The sequence below is a fragment of the Cynocephalus volans genome, chromosome 13 (genome assembly GCF_027409185.1).
Source record: "Cynocephalus volans isolate mCynVol1 chromosome 13, mCynVol1.pri, whole genome shotgun sequence".
Taxonomy (NCBI): domain Eukaryota; kingdom Metazoa; phylum Chordata; class Mammalia; order Dermoptera; family Cynocephalidae; genus Cynocephalus; species Cynocephalus volans.
The window spans coordinates 53507681-53520493 of record NC_084472.1 but is presented as its reverse complement, the minus strand read 5'-3'; positions in this window follow the sequence as shown (position 1 = coordinate 53520493).

Genomic DNA, 12813 nt, shown 5'->3' with positions numbered 1-12813 from the left:
GCACCAGCTCTCTCTGTTTCACACAAATGCATCTCCTAGAGCCTGGGACAGTGCTTGCAACATGAATATTCATTAAAAGGGTGGATGAGTATATGCACATGCGTGTATGTGTGTGTGTGTGCGTGTGCGTGTGTGTGTGTGTGTGTGTGTGTGTGTGTGTGTATTTGTTGTTGTTCATTTGTCTCGATCAATGTTGGCAAACATTTGCTATGAAGGACCAGATAGTAAATATCTTAAGCTTTGCAGGCCAGATGCAAAAACAGGCCACAACTATTCACTTCTGCCATTATAGCACAAAAGCAGCCATAGATAATATACTTTTAGAAAAAGAAAAAGAAAAAAGAGAGATGGCTGACCAGTTCACTCAGCAGGGAGAGCATGGTGATGAGAACACCAAGGTCAAGGTTTGGATCCCCATACTGGCCAACCAACAACAACTAAAAAAGAGAGGATAGCTGTGTTCTAATAAAACATTATTTACAAAAACAGGCGAGGGGGACAGATTTGGCTTGTGGGCTCCAGTTTGCTGACCCTGGTGAGATCCTTGAGGATCTACACACTGAACTTCTTTGTATGTTTCCCACTCTTGCTTGTGAGAGGGAGAAAATATCATTTATTTTCTCGACCATCATAAGTTCTTAGCTGGCACACCTCTATAACAAAAGCAGATTAACAAGAGAAAAATGAAAATTTTTATTTTTAATGTGTGATGTACCCATCATGTGGGAGAAGCCTCAATTCAAAAGCATTTCTCTCTCTCTCTCTCTCTCTCTCTCTGTCTCTCTCTCTCTCTCTCTGTCTCTCTCTCTCTCTGTCTCTCTCTCTCTCTGTCTCTCTCTCTCTCTCTCTCTGTCTCTCTCTCTCTCTGTCTCTCTCTCTCTCTGTCTCTCTCTCTCTGTCTCTGTCTCTCTCTGTCTCTCTCTCTCTGTCTCTCTCTCTCTCTCTGTCTCTCTCTCTGTCTCTCTCTCTCTCTCTCTCTGTCTCTCTCTCTCTCTCTCTCTCATCTCAGCAGTGGCTTGGAGCTCTGTCTTTGAGCATTTTAACAAAGAGCCATAAATCTTAGAAGCAATAGGACAAAAAAGAGCAGTTTTAGGCTTTCATAATGTAGAAACTGTAAGAAGGAAAATTTACAGGAAGAGTAAAGTCTGTTCCTAAATTTTCCTAGCCCTGCTGGTGCCAGGCTCTGAGCTCAGGCTCAGAGTAATAACAGAGTTTTACATCTCCAGTAATGACAGAATTTACATCCCTGTCTCCAGGTAGGAAAGATCAGGGAGACAGAAAGATCTTTTGCCTTGGGAATTGCTGTCCTTTTATTGGGCAAGTGTAGAAAGAAACAGGGAAAAGGACAGAAAGGACCCATGCACTCTGACTTTTTAGCTTAACACACGTCAGCATTTTCAAGACGAATATTTTGATTTTTCTTCTCTTGTCTCCCTCTGAGCACTCAAAACATATTTCTTGATTGGTTAATTTTAGTCTCACACTATACCAAAATATTGTACTCATTTTAGCCAGAAGATATACTTGATGTGTGTTCTTTTAAAAATTGAGATTTGCTGTTAATGATTTTTGCTGTTTACAGAGGACTAGGGTGTTCAAGGATGGAGGAACAAGAAGGCCATGATCAAGCTCCGGGGGCAGTGGGCAGGTGAAGGTGGTAGAGATACAACACAGGGAGGAGAAATTTAGGAAGGGAACTGCACTGTGGACGGGGCAGGGAGTCACCATGCTCTGCTCTGAGGTCCAGCAGGGCAGTGGTTTATTGTAAAAAGTGAATATTTAATGTAACAGAATCTACTCTTTCCAAGCTCCTGGCCCACTGTTTTAAAAAGTAGCCCACCCACTGGGAAAAGTATTCAGTTCCAGTGCAAGAAATGACAATAGCGCTATATAACAGATACGGTCACATTTTGCTGCTTAGTAGTAAACATGCTGGGTACAAATGATCTTTGAGAGTTCTGACTATGCCAGTAGTTCTGGACTGTAGCTGCCCATCATCATCACCTGGGAGCTTTGAAAACCCATTAAGGCTTGGACTTTACCCTTGACCGATTCACTCTGAAGCCCAGATGATTCCAATGTGTTACCCAAGATGAAAAATGCTTTGCACCCTTAACATTCTTCTGCAAAGTAATTTGACTTATTATACCCGTGTGTTAAATGGTGGTTAGGAAAATGAATGGTATTTTGTGCAAATGCCTTTCAAAGATTAAAAGTTAGTTGTTAATTATAATATTAGTCTCAACTCTTCCTGCCATTATCAATATACCATACACCACTAGATTAGTTCACAGCCCAAAGAAAAGTACTGTACTTCATTTACTTGAGTTTAGTCTCTGGGTCATTAAATCTGAGTTCTTGGGTATTTGAGAGCTCCTGTTTCTGTGTTTCCCAAGGGCTTTTGGGGGTTTAACAAATCTAATCTGCAGTTCCGCTTTGAGCCAAGAGCCCTGCTGCTGTATTTATGTATCTCTTGATTTTCCCTCTTTCTCCTGCCCGGTAGTTCCCCTTCTCCCTGTCCAGCATTCTCTTCCTCGTGCCACACTAATCTCAGGAACTCAGGCACTTCAGGCAAGTGAGACAGTGTGCAAGAGATTTATCAGTGCTGTTGTGACCTTTACATTACCACGGGTCAAGTGTGCTTGGCAGGAAAGAGAAATGGAAAGCCGAGAAAGCATTCAAAGGGAGAGAAGCATCAGTAATAACAATACACTGTGCTCTGTCTCTTGAAAAAAAAGTTTTTTTTTTATCAAAGATGTGGGAGTTGGGAGGAGAGGAGGAAAATGTAAATAGATGTTTTCTACCTCATAGTGAAAGCAAGTTGTGAGATGTGTGTACAAACAGGGAATTGTGGTCTCTTATGAAAACAATTTAAAGGAAGGCAGCAAAGCACCAGATAACATCTGTCCAGGAACCCACACCTAGGGAGATAGACCCCTCTCTGCAGCAAGGAGGCCTCTTTTGATGGTCACGATCATGTCCTGCTGTGCTGAGAGAGCACAGATTACACGTGAGGCAGAGGAAGCTGGATGCACAGGGAGGGAATGCGGAGACAAGGCAGGAGTCCAAAGCTCAGCACCCACGTTAGAGGGAGGGACAAGCAGCCCCCTGGCTCTCTCGTTGGCTCAGCCCTGGCCTCGCTGGGCTGGAAGCAGGCCCTGTGGAGTGCTGGGCAGGGACGATGTCCAGGAGTCAGTGAGCAGCCACCGAAGGCCAATCTGCTCATGGAGTGTACAGGCTTGAATAGTGTCACCTGAAATTCATGGCCACCTGGGACCTCAGAATGTGTCTTTGAAGTAGGGTCTGTGGATCAAGGGGCAAAGAGCATTTTCCAACTCTGCCCCAAACTGGGTATTGATTACTCAAGGTTTTGAAGAAGACATCAATGGGTCACTTATACTTTTGCCCCTCGGGGACATTTGCCAATATCTGGAGATGGTTTTGATTATCACACTGGAGAGGGTGGGGGTGCTGCTGGCATGTAGTGGGTAGAGCTCAAGGATGCTGCTAACACTGGACAGTGCATATGGCAGCTTGTCCCAGAATGAAGAATGATCCAATGTAGAACATTAATAGTGCTAAGGCTGAGAATCTGTCACAAACCACCACAGGACTGAGGGCTTTAAGCGAGCAGCAGCACATTAATTGTTTGGATCCTGTGGGCTGGCCGGGCGGCCTCTGTGGTTCAGACTGGCTCACTCACGCTCACTTGTGCCACGTGCCTCACTTGGGGGCTGATTGGGCTAGAAGGTCCAAAATGGCATCACCTACGAGTCTGGCCACTGAAATGGCTATTGGCTGGGCCACCTCAGTCCTCCTCCGCATGGGCTCTCCTCCTCCAGTGGGCTGCAACTGACTTCTTATGTGGCAGCCCGAGCAGCATTCTATGATGCTAGAGCAGCAGGGTCCCTTGAACTCCATCCCAGCACCAATTCCACCACATTCTCTGGGCCAAAGCAAGTCACAGGGCCAACATAGATTGAGGACGCAGGACAATAGACTCCACCTCTTGGCAAGTGGGGTGGCAAAGTTACATGGCAACAGGGTGTGACACCAGATGGGAGGAATTAGCAGCCACATTTTGTAAGCTACTGTGCCCTCCATCCATCTGACACCTAATTAGGCTTTTAGATCACCTGTTTGCAAACCTCTTTATCCTGTTCAAAAAACCCTAAAACTACTTATGGCTGCCCCTTGCCTGTAGAAGTTTTTTTCATTCTTCATTCATTCATTTAGTAACAAGCATTAAGAGCACTTCATGTTCTCATCACAGTGCTAAGTAAGGGGATGGGGAGGCCCTCCTCCAGGGTGCGGAGCCTGGGGCGAGAGAAAGACTGCCTTCCAGTGGCCTGTGTGCTATATGTAAGGAGTTTGCACCTTATCCTGAAAATGATGTCCAGTCTGCAAAGGAGTTTTTAAGCAGCTGAAGGTCATGGGCAGGTTTGCCTTTTAAAAAACATCCCTCTGACTACAGTTTGAGACTGGATTGGAGGGTGGACCTGATCCAAGGCAGTAGGTAGTGGGTGTGGGGTGTGGAGTGTGGGGAAGGGACAAGTGTGAGAGATGTGAAGGAGGTAGAAGAACTTTCCTCCCCGGATTTTCCCACATTTCCAAACTTACCCCCTGTCCCTCCTGCGCATGTGCTGCTCAGGGGTCAAATGCACCAGCTCATGGATTTCAGCAGCCTTGGTCCAATGCTGTGTGCCCTCCCCACTTCTCCAAGCCCACCCAGCCTTTAAGGAATAGCACAAGGGCACAAATCCCCGGGGCTCTGTGGACAATACCCTGACTCCTGAAAATGGTGCTCTTTCCTGGGGCACTATCTCACTATGTTACCTCCTTGGAGGGACCGCCCCTAATTGCCTGTGTAGAAGAGCCCCCAGCACCTTCTCATCACTTATCCAGTTTTACTTTTCTTCATGTTCCTCTTCTTAGCTTCTATCTGGCTCCCCACTATATGGAAAGCTCTGTGAGGCTGGGACTTTTTGTTTACTGCTGTCTCCCCAGTACTTAGAGAACTGACACATAGCAGGTGCTCAATAAATATTGCCCCATGGCTTGATGTATTTGTAAATCATGATACAATTCTCCAAGACCTTCCTCAAAGGCCACACGTTTCCTTTTTCTGTGCTCTGCCACTTATTAGCTGTGTGGCCTTGGGCAAGTCAATTAACTTCTCTGGGCTTCAATGTTTCATCTGTAAAATGGGTTTTTGTGATGATTTAAGTGAGATTATTTATGCAAAATGATCAGTGCACATGTAAGTGTGCAATAAATATTAGTTAATATCAGTTGACTGCCCAGTCCCTGAAAACATTGAGGGGCATTGTGTTCTCAAAATTACTCTGAATGACTCTGTTCTAGCTTGTAATATCAGTTATGTTTGAAGCCAGAATAATTTTATATGAATAGTTTTGAAGTGTTAAAATGATCTGAGAATTTTCAGACAAAAAAGTAATGGATATTTAACAGGAGAGCTGTAACCCAGATCCAAGGGTTTCAAATGTTTTTGTTATACATGTTTACACTCGCAATCACATTTGGATGGTTTTTAGAAGATGGAATCTGTGACTTCAGTTATGTCTCAGGCTTCTCAGTTATTACTCACATCCGGATGAACAGACAGACCCCAGGAGTCTTGGGACTCTATGTTACATTCCTTAAGCCACTTTTATTTGAGAGTCATTTACACATGCTTGTCATCTGAGCCAAAGGCTTTGTATAGCTCACAGGAGGGCCATCGACTTCTTTCTATACAGGATCACCTAAACAGGAAACCTAAACTCTTTGCCAGACATCTGAAAAACATGAATTCTTAGTTGTGGATAGGGCTGGGCAAGCAAGTATAGGTGAATCAGTTAAAAATATCACCATTCCTGTAAGAAACACTTCAAAGTATACATCATGCTAATGGTAGAATTCTCACTATTAACTTTACCTGCAAAGGACAGGATATTATTTTCACCACTGAGGGCAAAGATCTGAAGTCAGGGTGTCTGGATTTAAATCCTAGATTTACCTCTTACAAGCTCTATCATCTTGGGCAAGTTACTTAACCTTTCTGTGCCTCAGTTTCCTCATCTATAAAATGGGGATAATAATAGTATACTGCTTTAAAGGGTTGTAGTGGGGATTAAATCAACACATGCAAAGAATTTGGAATAGTCAGTAAATGAGTTATTTTGTGAGCTTTAAACATGTTACTCAAACTGAACTATAATTTTGGAAATAAGATAGTTTGGAGGTAAGAAAGTTAGCTTAGTTTGGCAGTATTTTTTCTCTCTGCTATTTCCCTCTTGGAGAGTAAAATACAATTACTGTGCTTGATCAAGGAAATCACTGGGTAGAAATAAAGATGACTGAACCTTGCTATGTCTTGGCTGAGAGGAAAAATGCTTTTCAGCCAGCGTTGGAAAGCATTTTTGTGAACTTTGTGTTCCTGTGAGCTTAAGTAGGTGTAACAAGTCTTAAGGGTGACTGGTGGAACTTTCCAGCACAGAGCTGTGGTGAGTTCCTGTGGCATTGCTCCTGAGTGAGTTCAGCAGGTGCTCACCATGGCCATTCCTGGAGCCCTACCTGAATGCACGCTGAGGGTCTGACAAGAAACTACCATTTAGTCCCTTGACGATAAGTCCCTTCCAGGAATACATGGCCCATCATCACATTCCAGTTGACTTTAGTGGGTAAGTGTCTCAAAGGAGTGAATGGTCACAGGCCAGGCCATGGGATGCTCACTCACCTTTTCCAGGGGACGGGGACTTGGGTGGCTGCTCCCACCATGGTGCTGACCCCACAGGAGCAGGTGACAGATTGATCCAGGAGCCCCTTCCAAGACCGTGGGACAGCCAGGGAAAGGTACACCAATCACTAGAAAGTGGATACATGCTGAATGTCTCTGAAAATGTCACTCCATCAACACCTCCTGAGAACTGAGAGCAGACCAGGAATGTTTGGGAAGTTCTTGGGCCAATTGGAGTTCCATCCTCATCTGCAATCACAGAATCTTGGTCACATACTCCTGAGGACTGAAGAGATGGGAAGTCTCACTGATGTAGAAATCACAGCGTTTTAGCCCTAGAGAGCATTTGACCCACTCCAAGGTGAATATTGTGAAGAAGTTACGTGACAAAGGTGGACAGCCAGTTGGGGGCCGAGCGGAAACCTAATCAGGCCTTGAGAACCCTGGGGAAGGGCTTTGCCTCGATTCTGTGCAGAGGGGGCAGGACTAAGAACAAGGTGCAGTTTGGCAACATATGTCTTTGTTCTGCCCAGCCCAGCTCTATTTTCTCCACTCGTGCACTCAGCTGAGGGCATCTCATGAAAGTCCCCAAGTCCCCTCTGCCCACAGGAAGCCTCTCCTGCCCCTCCTCACCTCCTCCTCCCTTGTTCTGCCATGGAATCCTCTGTGAACTACTGTTTGCCTTGGGCCCCTGCCTCTCCCATCTGCCTCCAGTCCCTACCACCTTGATTTCTTGCCTCGCCCCCTCCAAAACACACGCCCAGTTCCCTTGTTCCTGAACCCCACAACATTGGGCCAGTCCCAGTACCTTCTGCCCCTCAGCTCCTGAGAAATCAGGCCATGCCTCAGCCATGGGAGGGAAAGGCCAATGCTCTGGATCCTCCCAGAACCCCTCCAGGTCTCACCCTACACCTGGACCCCAGATGAACCCAAGAATAGATATGGCCTCTGAAAGGGGTCAGGACCTGAAATGATCTGTCTGACCCTGCCTATCTGAGTTGGCTTGGGCCGCCCTAACAAAATACCATAGCCTAGGTGGCTTAAACAACAGAATTTTTTTTTTTTTTAAAGATGACTGGTAAGGGGCTCTTAACCCTTTGACTTGGTGTTGTCTAAACAACAGAAATTTATTTCTTTCCGTTTGGAGGCTGGGAAGATCAAGGTGCCAGCATGGTTAGATTCTGATAGGGGCTCTCTTTCTGGTTTGCAGAAGGCCACCTTCTTGCTGTGTTCTCACATGATAGAGAGAGAGGAAGCAAGCGCTCTGGTGTCTCTTCTTATAAGGGCACTAATCCCATCATGCGGACCCCACCCTCATGACCTCATCTAAACCTAATTGCTTTCCAAAGGCCCCATCTCCAAATACCATCACATTGGGAGTTAGGGCTTCAACATGTGAATTGGGGGATGTGGGGGAGGGACACAATTCAGGCCATAGCACTACCCCAGATATGGTGTCCTGACCCTGTACAGGGACAGGCTAAGACCAGGCCAGTGGGGGTGGACAGGGCCCATTAGTTCAGAATCAGAGATTGCAGCACTCTGTGAGACCGTATGTAGATACACATGAGGGCCAGCTCTGGAGTCAGACTACCCAGCTTCAAGTCTTGTCCCTACCTCTTTCTTGGGCAGGTTGCTTAACCTCTATCAGCCTGTTTCTATATCTGTAAAGTGGGAATAGTAATAGTATGTATCTTGCAGGGTTGGGTGAAGATTAAATGAGATAATACACATAAGGAAGTCTTTTTGAACGGTGCCTGGTACTTAGCAAATACTGCGTACAATGTTAACTCTTTCTACCCTGAGGTCTCCTGTGTGGTGTTAGACACAGTCACTCTTGATCAGAAGAGTCTGAGAGTGGAATCAGGCTGTCTGGCTGAAGCATTTCAGAGAAGATGGGGTCAAAACAGATCTCTGAGTTCTTGAATGAGAATCTTAGGGTAGATTCTAGAGCTGGTGATGTGTGACTGCTGCTCATGGAGGTGCTAAGAAGCCAGGCTCAGGTCAATGACATGGACTGTACCTGTACAGGCAGGACAGATGCAAAGAAGGCAAACACAGCTTGGGGCAAGGATTTAGTTCAAGTCTTGAAGCATTAACTCAGTTCTGAGTTGTTACAGAGCTCAGAGATGTGAATCAGGCTGAGTGACACGTTCCCTGCTCAGGGCTTTGCCCCAGCTGTTCCTTCTGCCTGGACGCTCTCTCCCCAGACAGCCCGGACGCTCTCTCCCCAGACAGCCCCATGGCCAGCTCTCTCCCTTCCTTCAGGTATCTACTCAAAATCACCTGAGACCTTCTCTGACAAGCCATCTAAAATAGCATTGGCTGGTCAGTTGAGTCAGTTGATTAGAGCATGGTGTTATAACACCAAGGTCAAAGGGTTCAGATCCCCACACTGGCCAGCCACCAAAAAAAAACCCCCCAAAATCAGTGCCCACCCCCAGCACACCCTACCTGCCCCCAGCACACCCTACCTTCCTTATCTTGCTTTATTCCTCAAGTAGCATGTAACTCTTAGCTTTGTTAAGGTATAACTAACATATAATGAACTATACCTATTTAAAGTGTTCAGTTTGATAAGTTTTGACACAAGCGACCATCCCCACAGTCAAGAATGTGTACCCATCTGTCACCTTCAAAAGATTTCTCATGCTGCTTTACAGTCCCACCTACCTGTCCTCTCTGCCTACCCATCCTCAAACAGCAACTGATCTGCTTTCTGTCACTACAGGCTCAATTGTATTTTGTAGAATTTCATATAAATAAGATCATGAATATGCACTCTTTTGTATCTGTCTTGTTTCCCTGCACTTGAGTGTCTTGAGAATGATCCATGCTGTTTGGCATATCAACAGCTCATTCCTTTTACTGTTGAGTAGTGTTTCAGTATTTCAGTGTTTGGATCTATAGCCACTTGTTATTCTGTTCACATGCTGATGGACGCTTGGGTTGTTCCCAATCAGAATGCATATTTATTTGTATCTTTGTGTTTCATGAGTCTCCACCAACTGGAATGGGACTCACATGGAATGGAGGTGCCACAGGAGATTGTCTGATCTGTTCCCTGCTGTACCTCCAGCAGTGAGCACAGGATCTCTTAGTCAGCATTCAGTTAAGGTTTGTGGAATGAATGAACACAGTGCACCCAGTGGTTTGGTTCTGTTCTTCAGAGAGTTTGCTCTGAGGGGAGGGGAAGAAACCTTTCCATGTGCGGCCATCTGGACTGAGGGAGATGATTTAATTACTGTGGCTTCTTGGTGGTCAGCCTACCAGTACTTTACGGGCTCTGCTGTTTAGGGGACTGGAAAGACAGAATCCTTTTAAAAGGCCTCCTGTAGTAGCTATAGTAGAAGGCTGTGTCAGCAGCTCCTGTCACCATCTGAGCTGTAGGGTGTCTGAGCTGCTAGTCATTATTTGGCTGGCCCCATTCTGTCCTTGTCATCTTCCATTCCCTGGGGCTGCTGCTCCAGCAGGGTGCATATTCTTCCACCAGTTAGAGCTGTTCCTTGGCAGCCCTAACGAGCCTTCCCCAACACGGGGCTGCTGTGCTGGGTCCCCTGCGTTCCTGCCGGTTGCTGCTTCCATTTGCCCAGCGGACACCAGGAGATGGCAGCTAGGCAGAGTTGTAATGAGATGATCAGGTTAGGAAGACAAAGAGGGTCACAGCAAGCGTCTAGGCTCTGAGGAGAGAACAGTAAGCAAGGAGAAGCAATTAACTGTGACAGGCTTCTTCCTGACCACGGGTCTCCAAACTTGCTTTTGAGAGAGTTCTCGGGTCTGGTTTTGCCCATTCCCCCTGCCTGGGTCCAGCAATTAGTTTTTTAAAAAGCAAAAGCTACTCATACCACCCACAAAGTTACATGCAGGGGCAGCTTGCCAGGCAATGACTAGGGAACTCAGCTCAAATAGAGCAGCGTGTCAAGTGACAGCTGATATGTTTCTGAGAATTTAATAAAGGAACTTTCACCTTTTCTAGAAATTTTGGAGTCTTATAACTGGAGTGACTCTGAGACATTGCCGCTCAAAATTTGACTTTGGACCAGCAGCATCAGCATCCTCTGGGAGCTCGTTAGAATGGCAGAATCTCAGCTCCCCCTCCAGACCTAGCGAGCAGACCCTGCGTGTTAATGAGATCCCAGGTGGTTTGTGTACATGGTTAATGCATGAGAAGGCCCGCTCTCAGAATTAGCCCACTCCTGGCTGTACATTACCTCTGGGGAGCTCTTAGAAAATACTGACACTCAGGTCCCACCCTGAAGAAATTCAACTTAAATTGGTTGAATCCAATAGGTCTAGCCTATTCCTTTTACTTTCTAGGTCCCCCAAAGCCCAGAGAGATCACTGGACCCATCCAAAGTAACATAACTGGTTAGGAACAAAGCCAGGGTTAGAACCCCAGAATTCTTACCAGGCCCTGGGTCCTATTGGCTCATTCACTGCATCTCACCCTACCAGCACTGTCTTCCAAAACAAAATCTGCTAACGTGCATGCTGGAACATAACTCAGAAAGGAGTGGTCATAGGACTTCCTTCAAAAATAGGGATTAAATGAGGGCCTACTATGTGCTAGAGACTGTTCTAGACCCTGGGGACACAGCAGGGAACACTGGAGTCCCTGATCTCATGGAATAGGGATAATATGAGTCAGACATTTACCAAACCAGCAACGCTGTGTATAGCGTGTCAGGAATAAAGGAGGGTGAGGGGAGGGAAGGAGTGTTGGGGGGGTCTCTCTGATGAGGTGCGAGGAGCAGAGAGGGGAAGGGAAGAGTGGGGGGGTGATGTGGTTATTACATGGGGGAAGAATGTTCTCATCAGAGGGAACAGCAAGGGCAGAGCCTGGAGGTGGGAGCAGGCCAGGCCCTTATGGCTGGAGAGGAGGGAGTGAGGGGAGAGTCATAGGAGATGGATCTGAGAAATGACAGGGAGGCCAGATTGTAGGGTCTCAGGCCATGGCACATGGTCACGACTTGGATTTTGCTTTGACTGAGATGGGGACACACTGGAGGGTTTCTAACAGAGAATGAATTGATAATTTAATTTAGGATTATTTTTATATTGCCACAATGCCCTTTGAGATTTCTGGGATACTATGCTAGGCCAGCAGGTACTATGCTAGGCATGTATTAGGTGCTGGGGTGGAAATTGTTTCTAGTTACGCTTAGTTTTCTTCTGATAAGAGGTGTCAGTCATCTATTAACTAAGCCTGGTGGTAGTAATGCCCTAGAATTTTTTCCTTTCCAAAATCAATTTGCTCATTTCTTGTTCAGAGAATCTCTGGTGGGTCTGTGTTGCTCTCAGAGGCCCAGAAAGCTGTTACAAGGGCAGTGCTTTGGTGCCAAATGAGAGCCAGGAAACCACTCCTCATGCATCCCCAGGAAAAGACCCCTGCCCTACCATCAACTTTCCAATTCTCTAAGCTCATTCGCTGAGTTATGACGGCTGACGTTCACATAGCTTAGTGCTCTGAGCCCTGGCTGCCCGTTAGGATCACCCGGAGGCTTAAAAATACTGATGGTGAAGATTTCACCCCTGTGATCCAGCTTAAGTTTTGGGGGGGTGGGGGTGGGAGGGCCCTGGCTCTAATCTTTTTTCTCCTTTTAAAATAGACTACATTACAATTTTTTAAATTAATTAATTAATAGACCTTTTTTTAGGGCAGTTTTGGGTTCACAGAAAAATCGAACAGAAAGTAGAGTTCCCATGCACCCTCCACCCCCACACAAGCACAGCCTCCCCCATGATCTACACTTGGCACCAGAGTGGTATGTTTGTTACAATCCACAAACCTACACCTACACATCATTATCACTCAAAGTTCATAGTTTACATTAAGGTCACTCTTGGAGTTGTCCATTCTATGGGGTTGGAAAAATGCACCATGAAATGACATGTATCTACCATTATAATATCATAAAGAGTAGTTTCACTGACCTAAAAATCCTCTGGCACTGGTATTTTTAAAAAGCACTCAAAGTTATTTTAATGTCCAGCCAGGGTTGAGAACTACTGATTTAGTGTTTACTGTGTTGCCAGGCCTTGCTGTAAGCTCTTTAGAGGAAATAACTACCTTA